Here is a 19,031-nt window from a genome sequence, read left to right as displayed (position 1 = left end):
TCAGGTCATCATATTGGCTCCGCCATTTTGTATTCCATATTCTAACATTTGTTTTCAGCGATATGTGAAATGTCTTATTCATGTCTAAAACTTAAAAAAAAACCCCTAATACCGTGAGTTTAGAGGTAAACGATACTCATGCTTATAAATACAAGAGATAGTTTCCACCCTTAAACTTGCACCATTGCTGATATAAAAAAAAATATGTGTGTTTATTATTTTGATAGCTTTACAAGTGAACCAAGTTTCAATAAAATCGGCGAGTCACATAAAGGTAAATTTACTTGTGAGTTGATTATTACTTCGCATTTATTTGATCAGTAAAATTCGAATATTTTAAAACAAATTAATTTTGATTTTTATAATTCAATGGTATTTTTCGATGTTCTTTACTTTTAAAGTTTCATAAAAGTTAGAAGAAAACTCTCTCAAGCATAGTTAAACTGGTATTATTTTGTGGACCGCAAGTGAAAATAACATAGGACATAGAATCTAATATCTAATTTTAGTGAATTCAAAGCCGTGCGTCAAAAGTTAACAAATAAACGTCAAAATTAGATTTTTGCTATAAATTTTTGAAAACGGACTTTCTATGAATAATTAATGGGGTATTTATGTTCAAAGGAGTAAAAAAACAATTTTTTCCCGAGCTTTTATCGAAAGTTTGTGTTTTTTTCATTATCCTTTTAAACGATATACGCGTTTCTACTACGTCACGATGTAACTAGAAACGCACGTGTCACTTCTGTGGAGCATCATATATCCACACACGCTTGCTGCATAACGAGCAAAGCTCTGAATGAATCGTGCTGCACGATGATAACACGAGAGACAACGGACTTTGACTTCACGACTTTTACGATCGCCGATACGAATGACTTCAGCTTCGTCACGCGACGTCATTGCGCCGTTGCAATGACGGCGTTGCATTGACGTTGCATCGATGATGACGATGAGAGGGCTCGACCGTCCGAACTGCGTTCATCGCTTCGGTTTCATCTTACGATTAGTCTAAGATACGAGATGATCCGAATGCGACGCAAATATGACATATCGCCCAATGATGCTGCGCAGAAGAGGAATGTATCTCGAGCGCACGCGCTAGAGCGAGCTGTTTCGTCAGCGCGCGAAAAATGTCAAAGCGCGACTTGACAATCTCTTTCGCAAGGCGTGCGCGCGCCGGCGAACGCGGTCGAGTTTCTGTCACGCGCTGTCTCTCCGAACAAAATCGCGCTCGGGCCGTTGACCATTACGTTATCTGTGCGTTTATAGTATGGCATTTCGCTCACTTGCGAAAGCGACTTTTACGTGCGTCGTTTTGATTCGTCGCGAAGTTCAATGTAGGAACGTTCGCGAATTAAATGTCTGATCGGGCGGAACGGACTGTTCGTATACTACTGTCAATCTAAACTCTAAACGTGGACAAAGTTACGTCATGTAGATCTTTCGATGATAAAAGACTTGATTGATCGTAATGAGATATTTTCAACGATATGATACGATATGATTCGACATGGATATACAAATAATCCTTACAATTCCATACAAATAAAACGATATCTGTTTTATTTTCTAGCAACATCTGACATTTTTTGTTTCCTTATTTTCTCACTCTAATTTATTCGTTATTGAATACAGATATTGATATTTATCGTTTAAAATTAATCTTTAAAAATCAAAAATATTCGATTGTGCTTATTTCGCATTGAATATACGCATCTGTAATCTGAGTATATATTTTGCGTGTGGAATATTCATGATTCGGATATTTTTACAATATTCTATCCAATCGCGATAATCGTTGAGTCAACACGCACGCGATGCTAGGAACCTAACCTAGTCTTGATTTTGTCGCGCGCAGTTTATAGCCACGAAACGCATGGTCCCTTGTCATTACGACGTCATTCCGGCGTGATCTTGGCCGTTGACAATGGCTTTGACAAATAGAAGATCGAGTTTCATCCGTAATTTGAGTAGTAAGAAAACGCCCGAGATTTCTTGTTTGTATATTATAGCTCTTCAATGTTTTGATGCATTTTTTGATTCACACTGTGTCAAACTTTTATAACAAATTCTTCAGGGCAAATAAAGATGATCTCTTAATAAAATCGTCGAATATTATTTGTCGCCATCTTTTTATTTATATGTATAGTTAATATTTATTTATATGTATAGTTAATATTTATTCTAGTTTAACTATAAAATCCTTTATTACGATTCACATATTTTTTGAATTAAATACCAAATATAATAAGTATAAATGTGTTGGAAGAGATTTCTCTTATCGAAATAGAATTAAAGATTAAATAAAATTAGATTAATGATTAAGCTGACATACTTAAATTAAATGCTTACGCACGATAAATGCTCATGAACGATCGACTATAAATATTGTCGGTCATGTGATTATCAAATCCGCAATAAACAACGACACATCGTAGCGCTTATCGTCTCGGAAGTGTATCGTTCGAAAACTTCGTCGATTAAGCGATGTTGGTCGCACATAATTCGCAATCCGTTCAGTGATCGACGTGCATGCATGTATCCAATTGTATAATATATCGCGATACATATACACAAACATATACACGCATAACGCGATATCGTCCAAGTTGAGTGAGTGACATATCTCAATTGGAAGAAAACCGACTGTTACTTCATTCGACGATAAAGATCTTATCTATACAAAAACATGTCGACATCATAATTGCATATTCTATTATATCGCTCATCGTTTAATAATAATCCAATAATTATCGAATGAGCGATTTTGAAAGAAGAAATGCAATAGTCAATCTATCTTAGAGAAAAAAGCACAAGTAAGAATTTAATAGAAAATAAATATAAGGTTAAAATAAGGCTCTCGTGACAAATTTGACAAGGAAGAAAACATTGCCAGTAAAATAAAAAAAATTTAATATGTATTAACAAAATTCAACTACAGTTCTGAAAAGCATAAACCTTCGATTGCGCTGAAATTTTAACCATAACTTGTCCTTGACTTGAGTATAAAGCACCTTGAAGGATTTATTACCGACAAGACCCCATTTGTCCCCTCAAAGTTTCAAACATTTTGACTGTTTATCTCCGAAAATATTGATTTTGGAGAAAAAAGTTTCAGACAAACAGTGAAGCTTTTAAAAAATTCTATAAAAAAGGTTATATACATTTTTTACATAAACTCATTATTTTCGGTGTTATGTGATAAAATAATAATTTTAACGCTATCGTGTTAATACACACTGTATCCACGTATATGCTTTTTAATGCAAAGTGAGGTTGCAATGGATTTACAACTTTTCACGCAAAGCGATGTTCAATCCAAATCTATGTGTCTAGTTTTTTTGGAGCCCCCCGCAGAAGAGCGGAACACACTGCTTCCACGCATATAGTTTTTAATACGAAATGAGATTCCACCTGGGTTTACAAGTTTATATATATATATATATATATTTATAGTAAAATGCTTGACTTATAATAGTAAAAATAAAAAATCTTGTAAACTATATACTCGCTTTTTTTTTCTTGCAGCTGACTTCGCAGTTGATATTCGCAATCAAAATCTTTGTCATAAATTAGGAAAAATATTAATTACAACTATTTTTTTATGAAGATGTTAAAAAACATATTATTTTTTGACACTAATTTTTACAACACAAATTTATTTATTTCTTTTTCACCAAACGGTATAAACGTAAAAAATATGTTTTTTTTTTTATTTAAGTTTTGAAAGCTTTTTGCTACTAGTGTATAACCAAAACATCCTTAAGGGAGCATGAAGAATTTAGTAAATCTTGAATTGAGATTCATTTACATTTGAACATTAAGAAAAATTTATGCTCCAAATTAATCACTTTCAAAGAAAAATTAATTTTCTTCAAAACTGACGCATTATCATCTTGCATCTGGCTCTTATTAACTCTCAAAATTAAAAAATAATATAAATATGTACAAAAACAATGTGCAATTTCCAAATTAACAATAAAAAAATTAGTTAATAAAGATTATTTTCAAATAATACATGTCTTTAATAAAGCGACAGTCTCGTTTCGCTAAAATAGAAAAAATCCAAATAATTTCCAAACGGACAGCTTTTTTATAATAGCCACGAGAATGTGCTTGCATTCAAATACACGGTGATAAGTAAAACCGCATACATTCCGACTTTCTACGTAAATTCGCTTCCAAAGTAAATCGGGGCACGCGTTATCGATGTAACGATTGCGACTCGGTTTCAACATCGCGACAAACGCGGAGAGACGGACGCGACTCCCTTTCGCCGATTCTCTTGCCACGCGAGCGAGCTCTCGCTCGCACGGACGCGCACGTACGCACGTCTCAAACTCTCTCACTGTCTTCAAATTACGTTGGACAGATAATTCCCTTCCGAGTACTGCTGATCACGATAAAAAGATATATTAGTTCCGAGGCACGCTCCCACGCGCAGGTGTTCGTCTAATGTGTCTCTTCCAGCTCGTGCCCTCGGAACTCTCTTTCGACTGTTTCTATTAATAACACGAGATTCAAGGATCGTGGATGAGCAACTCACTCATTTTTTTTTCCAGCGATATGCATTCGTATGCGTCTATAATAATAAAAAACCTAAATCAAAATTTATATATATATATATATATATATATATATATATATATATATATATATTATATCAATTTCTTCAACGCTTTAATTAAAAAAATATATTGTATCTATTCTTTTTGTGTCTATTAATATTTTAATTTATTTAAATATTTTAAATATTTTAAATATTTTAATTTATTTATTATAATTTTAAAAAATATTGTATCTATTAATATTTTAATTGATAATAATAAAAAATAGTCGAATATGATTAAATTAATCACTTTACTTAATTTCAATTATTTAGATTTTAATATAACGAATACAAATATATGTTATAAACGAAAGTTATCATTATCCATCAAAGGAATGTCCTAAATTATAATTAGTAAAATATTTAATTAGTAAATAAATTAGTAAATAAATATAGGCATAATTATAGCTTATAATTAGTAAAAAAATATAGGCATTATGTCTATACATATAATAGCAGAATGTCACATTCAATATATATGTGTACGACGTATCTCGTTGTTAACAATTTTTTTGCGATATAAATTTTTGGATTCTGCTCGATCTTATCGCGACGATTCTCGATTCATGGAATATGTCGCGCGATTTAGGCTTGAATCTCCAGTCGATTCATTAATCGACGGCGGAGAACCGCGCTCGCGAGAGCGGCCACTGATCCAGAAAGTAATCCCGGGAATTCGTTACGGAACTCGAAGGCGAGCTACTTTCCGTTCTCAGGGAGGCTGTTCGGGTTATTTATAGCGTCCTACCCGCCGCCGCATAGGCTGCAAAAGGAAATTCTCTCTCGCTCTCCTTCTCCTCCTTCAGCTGCCGCCACCACCTTCGCCATCTCTGTCCTCATATGTACTGTACATATACAGTGTCCACTCTGGTGGCGAGAGCGAGCGTATCGGTCCACCTTCTCCTCGGTGCAAGCAAAAACGTAGCCTGAGAGAAGAGATCGCGACGATGGTGGAAGTACATTCGCGAGATTTTGTAATATCGGTAAAAATGTAATGAAGATGAGATCGCCTTGCGGAGATTCTTAACAATCATCATCACGGCATTCGCTATTATCGCTATCTCCGATTTTGAGATTTTATTGTGAGATGATTGTATTCAAACTCACTTAATCACTAATACAGGGTGTCTACTGAAAGTTTGTAAAAAGATTCCCTGATTTTCCAGATACTTTTGTTCAAAACTTCAGATAAAGAGAATATTTTAAAGAATTTTTAGGTAGAATTTCCTAAAATAATTTTTTTTTTATTGCACGCGTTTTTTAAAGCTTTTCATTCAAAGAAAAAACACAAAGCCATTTAAGTTTTAAGTACTGGATTACAAATGTACTGGAAAAAACTAGCTCTTGTTAAAATAAAAATTTTTAACTTGCATAACATTTGCATTTTTTATCACTAAAAATTAAAACAAAAAATATGTATTGCATATTCAATATTTTATTAAGACGTTGATTATATAAACAGAGAGATAGATATATATTTATAATATATTTTAAACATATAATTCACAATTTGGCTTATTTTTTGATTATTGCTTACTGCTTAGAGTGGGATTGTAAGAGCAAAATTATTAAACAGAGAATTTTTTAAGAAATTTCCCGAGTCCTAAGAAAATTCTACAAAAATTCCCTAATTTTTCTAGGTACAAAAAAATTTCCTGAGAATTCCAGATTTTCACGTTTCTCCAGGGGTAGACACGTAATATAAATTAGTGCTTTTTTAAATCATCTATTATATTATAGGAATATTATAAAAATTCATTGCGTGTGTCGCAGAATAATCTTTTGACAAACGCTTGAGACGAGACGATAAGGATCCAAAAATCGCGAGGATATTATCAGAGAATGCGCGGATCCTCTCGCGGAAACGCTTAATCCAGAAGAGTTCGTTGGAGGGATGGCATCTGGCTGATATATCTTCCTGTTTCCTAGAAGCGCGCTGAATTGAACGCACGAGTATTCCCTTTTGGATAAATCATTGATGAATGAATTGCTTGTATCCCGTGCTTGAGTCTCGCTGCCTATTCATCTCTCTCTTTCTCTCGCGTGCGCGTCTACCGACTTGCGAGATCATCGTCTGTAATATACACATGAATCACTGCCATATGATAGTTTCCTGTCCATGTTTAGCGGTCACTACATCATTCGTTCCCTCGAGTCGGAAAGTTGGACCACCTCGATAGATTCTCTGACCATGAATATATATATATATATATACGACAGTTGCTTTTCTCTCCTCTTATGAGATTTTTTATGAAAGAAAATATACGAAATGCATAAATCGCGCAACTAATCAGCAAGGTCGAATTTTTATATTGTAGTGGATTTTCCTTTGTCGGAAATATTAGTCATTATACAGAACATTGATATGTAATGACGTGTAAAATCTGTAAAGTTTCTCGCTCGATAAGTTTTATTGAAATTTTAAATAATTCCAAATAGATTCATGATAGAATCCCAAAACGTAGTTGAGGAGTATTTCTCAAAGCTTTTCCTCTCAATCTCAATTATTTCATTATAATAAATTTAGTTTAAATTTTACTATAATGAAATAATTGAGATTGAGAGGAAAAGCTTTGAGAAATACTCCTCAACTACGTTTTGGGATTCTATCATGAATCCATTTGGAATTATTTAAAATTTGAATAATAAAAGAAAGGATAAAGGAATCGCGAATAAACAAAGTAAATAATTACTTTAATTTCTTAGTATGAATAATATGAAAGAAATTTGATAACACTATATAGGTTAGGTTGTCCCAGACCTACCTGCTAATGGCAGATTCTTGAGGTTATTTTAAGATAATTTTATTTTAAGATAATTTTTCTTCGGCAAAAATATCGAGGCATTAATAATAATTAAATAATTTCCTTGTTATAAGCAATTTAAAAAGAAGAGCTTTCTGCAAACTAAACTTTATGAAGTGTTAAAAGATTAGAAATGTTTACTAAGTTTACTTTAATAGAGGGAAAGAAAGAGAAAGAGCAAGAGAGAATTATAATTTAAGGCTTAGTTACAAAGATACATGATGGGAAAAATTGGAAAATTGCAAAAAATAATGAATCCTCTCAACATTTTCGCTGAGGAAAAATCATCTTCAAATGATCTCAAGACTCTGCCATTAGCAAGTGGTGCGATAGATTCCGGACACTCTATATATTATCTTAATGTTAGGTATGGCAATAAAAAAAGGACAGATCTAGCAGTCGTTCATCGATGTCTACTGCTCATTCATCGGTATAAAAGCGTGTAAGAACGAAACATTTCTCGTGTTTATGTTGTTCAACTCGTCGAAATTTATCCTTTCGAGTCTCTGCCCCCTCTCTCTCTTTCTCTTTTTCTTTCTTACTCTTTTCACGGCCAAACAAACAAGTTCCCCCCAAAATTCCATCGTCGTGAAGACGGTATGGCACGCTTCTGCGATTTTTCATGGAATGACATGAACGTAGATCCAGGCCGGTCGTCTGGTGCAGAAACTATTCGCGGAAGCTGGGCGCGTAATGCGTCGCTTGTCACACACCAGCAGGAGGGTTCGTCCGTTTAACTGTGTTAAGTGCCCTATACCTACCGGGAGCACATAATGCGAGAGGAGAAGAGAGACAGAGAGCCCGCGACCTAAGCCCGTATACTCGCCGATGTAGGACCCTACGTGACGACGGATAAAGCCGTCAGTAGTGTTCGTCGCGGGCGCTGAGCCTCTCCTATCGGCCAGCTCGTATTCGACGTGATCGTCGAAATCCACATTGTGCGTTCTGCATTGTTCACCAACCGCCGAATCACGTGTCTCGGAATTCTTATATGTATGACGTCAAAGAAATCGAAGTCTTCCTGGATATACGAACTCTTGGAAATCGTTCATGTGCACGAGAGACACTTTACGCTGCACTCCTTTTTTTCTCATGGGGAGTCTGGCTCGAACGTGATCGGAGTTCGTGGAACGGTGGAAAGTTACGTGTTTGGGAATTTTCACGTCACGTCGAAGAGAAGAAGGATCTTCGAATTCTAGAGATGCACGGATACATGGATCTCTCTTAAAGATTCCCGAATTGATGATACATGCTCGCGTATCCACGAGACTCCGATTTTTTGGGATTGTATTTGGAGAATTTTGAAAAGACGGGAGAAGAGGTGGCATTCGCGAGAAGGCAGAAAATCCCTAGGAAATAGCTAGGTGTGAGTCGGCATAATCGCGCGTTTGTGGAACTTATGAGTCTCGCAAAGATTCTCAGCAAATTCGCCGAGATTCTTAAATTTCTCTCCTACATGTGAGATTTTGTCTTCCACACTTTGGCAAGTATTAGAAGTTCTAGGGGACAAAACACGAGTCGTGGAGTCCGGAACAAATGTCCGTGCGAGACATTACAAACATTATACGATCGCTTGCGTTCCTACATTTTAAAGGCGAATTAAATTCTTTCCGTGCTACGTGATCCGCGCGCGCGCGCGCGCACGCTTTGCGAGCGTGAGAGAATCGGCGTGACCGACCGTCGACTAGCACGGATACGGACATTATTAACCCATCAGAGGGAATCCGGACTCGTGCACGGTCCCCGATACGAATGATACGATAAGGTTCTTCCCTATATGCGAGCGCGACTCGACGAACCGAATCCGTCCAAGTCTCTACACATCCACGATACGGTCCTAAATACAAGTCCTAAAGACAGTCTCTTTCTCCTTCGTGTGAGCAGCGTTCCAGTTGCAGTTTCCTTATATTTCTGGAAATTATGAACGACCTTTCCGAAGGCAAAATTCGATTGTAGCCGCAAAGTTAGAAGGTGAACGAAGCGAATGAGACGAGAGCGGCGGAATAATACGATATGGAGAACAAGTATCGATACGTTATAAACGGAAGATCGATCGCGCAGCTTCTTCCCATATTGGACGACAAGTCGAGAAACATCCTCGCGAGTGGAAAATTCAAGAGTGACGAGAATTTACGCGTCACGTGAGACTCCTTTTTCTCTCGAAAACAATGAGATCCGCGAGAGATCGGTCGAGATCGCCGTGAAACGACGAAGTGAAAATAGTATTCATTCTCTGACGATTATGTGAACGAAATCCCCTTGGGGTTCCAAGTTCACGACGTCGCTGTACACGTCGCACGTATCATTACATCCAGTGAGAACGACAGTGGGGACCGAACGAGGGGGAGGGGCGGGGGCGGGGGCGGGTGGGAGAGAGGGGAGGACGGGGGCGGGGGAGGCTAATTAATATCGAGGAAAAGTGAAAGAAACTCGTGCGCGCGAGGAAGCACGTGGCAACCTGGAAATTGGAACCTGGTTCAATCTTGCCTCGTACAGGAATCTTTCTCTTGGCGAGTGTACACATCGCTCGCGCGATCCCGTCGGCGACGGGCTTTCTTGCCGCAGCCTAGCCTCTCCGACGAGTATTCGTCCGCCGATATATGTGCGGCTGTGATCTCAAACAAGGTGAGGATGCAGCGATTTCAGGTCGATAAACAATCGCGATCATGAGAAATATGAAGAGTATGATTGCGAAAGAGGAGCGGCTATCGGCGCGAAAAAATAATTATCTCTGAAAAAAAGGGAGGAGCGATTTTCGTTTCAACGACTATACTGAGACCAATAATATTCGCAAAATATATCATATGTGTATGGTGATATTCACCTGATGTTTGAAGTGAATTCGAAATGAAGAATATTTTTCTTATTATTTTCTTATTTCCAAAATAATCAAATATTTAAAATTGTTACTTTTTGACATTTACAAGTTCTATATTCACACATCAGATCTATGTATATTTTATTTCTTATATATATATATTTTTTTTTTGCTTATTCTATTTTTATATTTTTATACATTTAAATCGGTCTGTTATCGCCAGAATAAATCCTAATAAGCTCTTGAGAGTGTAAATTTTCATTTTAAGCATTTTCAAAATAATCAAATTTATTTACGGACGATTTAATCTGAAAGTTGAGATACTTTATTTTTATGTCTCATCGATCTCTTTAACCTTGTCGCCAGAATAAACCCTACGAGCTCGGGTTAACGTGCTGTAGAAGGTCTTGAGCGAAGATAGCTGCAAGCGACCGCGATATTCCTTCCTTGTTGCCGTTATTGGCGAAGGAGGAAGTCAGGATAAGGATCGTACTTATAATCGATTTGCCGCATAACATTATCGAAATAATAAATTGGCAAATAATTGACCGAACTGATCGCGAATTATTCCTATCATCAAGCAATTTAATGCATGTCACTTTGCATGGATAAGCTTCAATTTGTCCGTTTTGATTGATCAGCCAAAAATAATAATGGTAATTCACAACAAAATTTATTTCCTAATTATGCACGCAGTTAATGTGTACATACGCGTATATATATACTATTTATTATACTATACTAAATATATCCAATTTTTAGTTAAGTTTTCTTTATTTTAATCGTATTTTTAGTTTTATAGGTTAAGTTAATTTTTACTTTTTTATAGGTTAGGTTAATTTTTACTTTTTTAAATTGTTTAGTTTTTTAGTCTATTTAAATTTTGATAGTACGATTGCATGCAGTTAAATCTAACAGTCACATAATTAATTTTATTATTATAATATAGAGATATTCCGCAATGGGATGATTAAGGTGTAGAGAATAATTAGCAAATGATTATGAATTAATCGATTAAGATTATTTAAACTTAGCAATTGCTAAATGCAAAGCCTATCGCTACTTTATTCAAAGTGCAATTTTAAAATATTTTTTCAATTTTCTATAATTTAACTAATTAGTATTAGCGTAATGTATTATAGCGGTACCTTCAAGTAACGAGAAATCGCAGGAAACTTGAAATACAGTTATCCTGCTGTTTTTCATAGGAAGGATGAGGCAATCAATGTGTTGATACATCAATCGACTTAGGTTCCGCGTTCGCGGGTTAATACAGGGTGTCCTAATCATACATGCTAATTCTTATATACGTGCTCTTCTAAGTGATCCTCAAAGTTTTGTCATTTTCGAAAACGTAAATAGCCCTTTCTCAGCTATCTTTTAAATCGATCATCTCTAAATCGAATCTACGATTTACATTTATTTCATAACCGATGCAAATGACTGGCACGAGCGATATCAGTATAATGTTTTTTCGCTCATTTATCAATTTTTTGCACATCGTTATCCTCTGATTACGTGCATACATATAATTATAATGATGATTATTAGTAAAAAAAAAAGAATAATGATTGTTAGTAAAAAAATCTGCAAATAACCGAAGACATATCGGTATAATTTATCATTCGCGCGTCTTACGAGGCTGATATGTAGATGCGTATTGCGAGTCTTTTTCTTCTCACATTTTAGATATCAGAAATGTTTAATTATGGCAATGAGAGCCAAGCGCGGGTATTAAACATTTTTATTAAACATTTTTGATTTTATTCTTAAGAGCCTTTCGTTTATATATGTTTTCATAGATATGTCTCACAACATATGGCATTTTACTTGGGATTGGAAACAAAATTTCTTTTTGTCCTCTTTATTTATTACAATGTACACAAAATACATTTAGATAATGTCACGCACGAGTTATAAATGATAGGACATAAATCGATTATTTTGAATCAAAATCAATCAAGTAAATTATAATTAATATTTTCCTCAAATAGTCTCAATTTTATCGATTAATTTAAAGAATTTAATTTTCTGCTTTGCTTTGACATTTACAAACTCAAGTAATATAAAAAATTGCCTGCAAGCATCCTAAGTTGTTTCAAATAATCATTCCGACAGACTTCTATCTGTAGAATGTAGCTAGAATGTGTTAGACCTTAATTAATTATGTATAAGAAGCGATTCCTAGTAAACTTCCACGGCAAAGACATTCGTCCTCATGTCAGATATTTATATATAAATCACGTCTCTCGGAAATTTATTTTCCACTATATCATCGTTCTCAGTTTTTCATATAAAATAGCATTATCGGCCGCTACACTTACCAAGTATAGCGTAATTGAGCTTAATTAAGATTCCCCGGCATTACGCAGCAATTTAGTTAAGTGAATCATTCGTGCAAGCTTTTCTCGACACGTGGCACAACGTTACATAATTTCTTATCATTGGACGATGCAAAAAAAAAAAAGTATAAACAAAGACAAGATAAAACTGTGGAAAATACACTAGCTGAGAGAACTGATAACGAATTCTCACATATAATTGACCACACCAACGCCAATGCATCGCTCGATGAAATTGATCGATGCTAATGAATCTCACGTGGATGCGGATATTCTTAATTTTCTAGAAATGCTGAATGTTTGCGCCGCTTATCTGATTTCGTGCGATCGCCATTCATCGCGTCTTAACGGGTAATAACATAAGATCGTGCAAGATTAAATGCAACATATCGTCATTCGTCATTCGTCAGTAAATTCATCATCCTCCGTATTTTCCAAACAGGAGCTGGTTGTAATCAAAAGATACGCATCACCGAAGAGAAGATTCATTCGTTTGTCTAATTTATTTATAAAACATCTACGGAATTTTTATTTATGAAAAATCTTTTCAAATAAAATCGAATAATTATATGATGTAGATTTTTTTACAGAACAGCTTCACACTCGCTGCAAAAAGTTTTTTATGCACAGTTGAAAAATCGTGTTAAATTTAACAAATATCACGTGTCTCAAAATTATTGTGTTAATTTAATGTAATATGGATGATGACATTGATACTACGTTAATATTTTAACATAAAATAAATGCAAATGTAATTTGAAATAAATTTTGTGTCAAAAATCAACATATTTTTAAGGATACATTTAATTTAAAAAAATATTATTGACGTTCTGTAGTCACTGTCACTTCTATTGAAGAATAAAATCAAAATATTTTTCTGTAAATTTAAACAGATAAATTCTATCACTAATAATACGGAACATATTCTGTTATGTAAAATTAAAGATAAATCCACAGTTGTGTTATTTTTGCGCTTTTATTTTTTTCTGTTGTTTTAATAATTTAACACTTGAGCTCAAAATAGCAATATAATAAATTAACACATGAATGTGTTAAATATTTAACACAAAAATTTTCATTGGCATATTTTTTAACAAGAAAGTACAAATTTTCCAACTATGAAAATTGAAAGTTTCTCGATTTCCGGCAATTAAACGATCAAAAAAAAAAAAATAAATAAAGGAGTCCTTAAGAATTGATTAATTTTACAAGACAGTGAGAATTTGTTTGCGGAGCGCGTTGATTAAGACATACGCGAAAGTGATCGACGCAAAAGCCGACCGGGAAAGTGCTCGATCGAGTTTGAATCCGCGATTTGTATTATGCATTTGTGTGCCATGCAACTATTCAGACTTTTACAATAAAGTTGCCGAACAAAAATACAAATAACAAAAATATTTTTCTTTTTTTTATATATTGTTATTCGAAAAGAATAACTCGCCTCGCTCTACTATTAAGAATTTTTAATGACAAAAGTAAAAATTTTTTTTACAACGTAATCACTTGCATTTGCACTCCTAAAATTTCAGTTAAATTTAACTTATATAATAGTAAATATATTCACGGATTTCTTTAATTAAATTTTAATTACAATTTAATTTGTACATGAAATGTGTAAGGATCTTTTTCCAAAATAATAAAAGATTGAAGAATTTTTATTAATATTTTGGTCTGTGCGTGACGATATTGATAGATGCAGAAAAGTGCTGCGCACATTCGCTACTGACATTTCCGGACATGGGGAATCGGTCAGACCTGAGTGTCTTTCATAATAAACCTCTGGTTCCCTTATCGCGTCTTATCTCGCTGCTCGTAACGTAAAACTTGTTCGTTATTAACTGTCTATGGCTCGATCCGAAAACTCGTTCTCGCATGTCATTTTCCCTTTCAGTTCTACGAGCCAACCAATACTTTTATCATACCTTTTTTTTTTTCACAACGCGCGCAGCGTTTCGTCGTCGCGAGTTATCGACCTTAAGCTACAATGAAGCTTTATCTCTATGAGCTTTATCTCGGGCCAATCGCAAAACTGGGCCAGAAATAACCTGCGATTATATGCAACAATATATAAATGAAGGTGCACCCACTATTGCGCCGGTATATATAAGTACATCGAGCGTATTAATTTGAATTTTCAACAAGGTTGAGTTGAAGGAACACGTCGCCGAGTAATCTCGTTCAAGGATAACGAAATTTATCGTTTTCGCGAACCTAGGTTCATTAAGTTAATAAATAACTTTTCTTTGCGCCAATTAGGAATCATCAGGCATGAAACAATAATCGACTTTATTACATAACTGACGTCATGCGACATGTGTAATCGCCGATATTTTTCCGCGGATATTCTGCTTCTCCACTGTTCAGGATTATCGATCTCCTACTTATTGATGATTGATAACTCATTGGGCCCTTAATTCCTCACAAGACAAGATATGAGCCGACACTAAAAGCGATTATCATAAATGAAAATGCAATATCTCAATTAGATGAACGAATAGGCGGATAGAATAATTGCCTCTCTCGCCTCTCTCGAATTCTTTTCCTTGCTTCGAGCCAAAGGGAACAAAGGAAAGAAAAAAGAATTAGAGGGGGACACCGTGTCATTATGTACGACACTCTTAATAGTCGCTACAAGCTACGGCAGTCGTCTCGGTTTGGTTGATGCAACCGTCGAATGAGTTTGCGCGAAATGCTTCGAGCGGTTGGAGTCCCAAATATAACACACACACACACACGCACATACCCACCACAGTCTAAATTTTTATGCTTTTACTCTTAGCTAAAATAAATCGCAGGTAGCTGCCTTTCTTTCAGTCGTTTATCGTCTACTTCGAATTTTTTAAATATTTTACTCTTATTAAAGTTGCGTCAGATACTTGTAGGGAAAGTGTATTTCTCTCTCTTTTCCTTTCTCTCCCCATTTCGTGAAATGTCCGAATTTATTGTTTATAAGTATTTATAGTCTGGATTTTTTGACAGTTTAAATATATTGATAAAATATATTTTTTAAGATTTACAAAATATGCAAGTTTTTTGCAAGAATTATCATGCATATTAAAAAAATGTATAAAATATATATATATATATATATATATATATATATGTATACGTTTTTAATATATATGTATAAATATTTTTAAAATTTTTAAAATTTTTAAATTTTGACACTTTTTTCAATGAATAAATTTTCAATTTTTCCAATAAGTTAAATGATTTGATGGCCACGATCTTACGCGAGTCATTTTTCCGCTTGAGTCATTCTTAATATAATATAATTATTGGAGCATTACGCGTGCGCTGTTGCATAATGGAATTTTATAATAATAAGTCTCCACCGTAGTCTTAATTGTAGTATCTTTACGACACTTATAGTCGCATCTTTATTATCTTTATTATCTCCACAGCTGATTCTGATTTACTCAAATGTACACACTGACGTATATTTTACGTTCCTCAATTGCCGACTTATAGCAGTCTCTGTGTATAATCGAAATTAGCTCGTAAGAAACTTTTCATATAATAAAAACTTTTCATATAATCAGTCGACGAAAAGATTTGTTGAGTTTGCAATAAATCGTTAAGTAAAGAAAACTGTAATTCATGATCGCAAACGAATATCACGAAACACGTCTTCTAAAGACACTTGAAAAAAAAAATCTGATGTTCAACGTGGATTGGGGACTGGATGACATTCAGAGTACATATCTTTTCTGCATTGCGCATCTTACAAGTAGCTTCCGGTAACTTCGAGGAATCGTCGAATTTACGATACGGAGGAAAGTAACCGCATTTCTCTCTCTTGAGGACGCTCTTGTTCTTACTTGTGCCTGCTACTCTCTCGTTAACTGTTGCACTAAACAACTCGCTACTCGCGCTCGCATAACCGCGTTCTCCAGCACTCTAGAAGCCCGCGCTCGTTCCGGGTCCCCGACCCATGTTGAGAGCCGCCGTGAGTCGGCCCCTCATTCCTCTCTCTTTTTCTGTCCCTGTCGATCTGCTCTCCATCATTTCTCTCTCTCTCTCTCTCTGTCTCTGTCAACATAGGCTAGTGGCCCCGTAGATAAGAAAGAAGAAAAACCAATAGGATTGACAAAGACACGATAATAGGATAAAGAGGAAGTATATTCGCAAAAGAAGAAAAGCGAGAGAGAGAAAGAAAAAGGAAGAAGGACGAGGAGAAAGAAAAAGCGCGTGCGGTACGAGAATCCGAACAGCGAAGAAAGAAAGAGAGAGAGAGAGAGAGACTCTTCGCGCGCATGCAAGCGCAAAGAGACGAGAGGGCGAAGGAGGAACGACAATCGGGAATAACACGCGGGGGGTCTTGGCTCTCACGACGGTGGACGGAGGGAGAGTGGATGTAGCAAGGAAGGGTGCGCGCCGAGACGAGAGAGGAACGAAAGAGCAGCGACAGCGACGGCGGCGATATTGGTGGTGGGGTGGAGGACGAGGAGGAGGAGAGGGAAGAGGGGGTGGTGAGGGCGATTGAGCCAGCGCGAGGGGGGTCCGAGAACGACGGAGATACACTAGAGAGGGGACCGGAGGGCCCGGGAGGGGGGGGGGCGTCGGTGGGGGTCTGGCAAGGAGCGCGGGATCCCATTGGTTCGCGGCCGGGCCATATTATAAGCGGCTGCAGTCCGCGCTAGTTAATGTTAGCTCGAGCCTCTACGCGAGACGACGCATCTCTGTTGCCCGCCACCGCCGCTACTATATTACAATCACCACCACCACCACCATCACCACCACTACTACTACACTATATTATATACACGCACGCGTCTGTATAGCGCCGCAGTATCGCGTACCGCGTGAGAATCGTCGATACGTTTTACATATACGGATACCGTGTATACAAGAAGGGAAAGATAGAGAGAGAGAGAGAGAGAGAGAAACGACTGTCAACTCGCGTTAAGACAGCGTACGTTGATAAGACGTACGCAGCCGGCCGCATCAAAAGAATCTGCGAGCCTCCGATCTTTTTACGTATCTATATACGATACTTGAGACGATCTCGTCTCCACGAGATACATCCGTGCCGAGATACGAGAATAATTCTTCCGCGTTTATCGATCCAGTGTTCCGCAACGGAGTCGCGTGTCGATCGCGTAAGATTGAGAGGCGGCGAGTGTGAAAAAGTGAGCGAAGACGGGAATTTTAATTGCCGTCGGATCCCACGGTGCGAAAGGGGGAACAAAAGTAAGAGGAGACAGAGAGAGGGAGTTTCAGTTTCTTTGGACGTACACCGGCGAAAGGGTGCCACCGGCGGGGGAAGATCGGCAAGTGCGTGATAAGCCGCAGGAGTGCCCGAGAGCGAATAACAAAGTAAGTCCCGTTGCACGTTATTCTTTGCGCAAAACTTCATTCGGACGAAACATCTCGATATTAGCTGCCTTGTTTGTGTTTCGATTCTTATCAATGATACCCGACATAATAATGTGGTTTGCGAGCTATACTTTTCACATGATGTGTTCGCAACGCGAGGGCATAGCGATGCTGTATACAGATTGCAACACGAGGATGAATACGAATATACCCAATTGCAATGCGAGATCGCATACCACAAATTTTAATTGCACGCTCTTCCCTCTTATTGTACTGCGGCCTATGAATTTCAGGGAGATAAACTTGAGACAATTAATGGCGTGTATATTTTTTATAATAACAAAAGTAGTACTAAAAGATTTTTCGAAGTCTCTCAAGCCTGTATTATTTCAAAGTTAGAAAATTCTAATGAATTATCGAGTCGAAAAGATCCACATAGTAGAGTTTCTGATAAGTAATCCTAATATTAAAATAATAATCTCGATATGGTCCCACATGAAAAATACAAGAAAGAGAGAAAAAGAATATTTATGAACTACAAGTCTTTTTTTAAGAACAAAAATATAAATATAGCGATGTTTATAAAAGGAAAAAAAGAGAAAAGAAAAATGCAGATATTATTATAATAACGCAATGTATAATGCATAATAAAAAATAAGATAAGTGCGAGTGAGAAAGGACGAGCAATTTAATAAGAGAGATTCGGCACCTTTGCGTTTTCCTATAGTCGAACTGAGAAGTAAACAGGAAGCAAACAGGTGGTCAAATAGACGACGAAGCACCAATTCCGCTATTTTAATCTTTCGATTTTCATCTCTTTTTTTTTTGGAAACAGACCTTAAGCGGATATGATATTAAAAATCAAGAAATTAATTTTTGTCGAATTTATAATCAAAAATTGATCCTTAATTAGCCTTACGATTAATCTCCATGCACATAATTTAAATTTTATTCTGATATAATTAAGTCTTGCGAACTGTCGAAAGTGTTGCTCAATTAAAATTAAATAATAAAGTAAAACTTCTTTTCCTTTGCGCAATTTTTCTCAAATGTGAATTGCGTGGGATAGAGGAAAACTCGTTTTTGCCTCAATGCACATGCTTTCACTTAAAATAGTAAGCACATATAATTTGAAG

At 36.1% G+C, this 19,031-nt stretch overlaps 2 protein-coding genes across 5 annotated transcripts in view; one reads left to right on the top strand and one right to left on the bottom strand.

Moving 5' to 3' along the window:
• LOC126853332 (peroxisomal leader peptide-processing protease) overlaps positions 1-19,031 on the bottom strand; it is a 78,483-nt gene that overhangs the window by 24,788 nt on the left and 34,664 nt on the right. The window lies entirely within an intron of this gene.
• Positions 1-19,031, top strand: part of LOC126853347 (ion transport peptide-like) — a 53,183-nt gene that overhangs the window by 5,104 nt on the left and 29,048 nt on the right. Inside the window, exon 1 of one of the 4 annotated variants that reach the window (XM_050598997.1) lies at positions 9,832-10,041. The exons of 2 other annotated variants lie outside the window; for them this stretch is intronic. The gene's annotated coding sequence lies outside the window, so the exon portion shown is untranslated. Of the gene's footprint in view, positions 1-9,831; positions 10,042-17,273; positions 17,896-19,031 lie in introns of those variants that run through there. One more of the 4 variants, XM_050598996.1, reaches the window with a different exon arrangement.

This window comes from Cataglyphis hispanica, chromosome 12 (genome assembly GCF_021464435.1).
Source record: "Cataglyphis hispanica isolate Lineage 1 chromosome 12, ULB_Chis1_1.0, whole genome shotgun sequence".
NCBI classification, from domain to species: domain Eukaryota; kingdom Metazoa; phylum Arthropoda; class Insecta; order Hymenoptera; family Formicidae; genus Cataglyphis; species Cataglyphis hispanica.
This window is presented reverse-complemented; position numbering and strand designations above follow the sequence as displayed.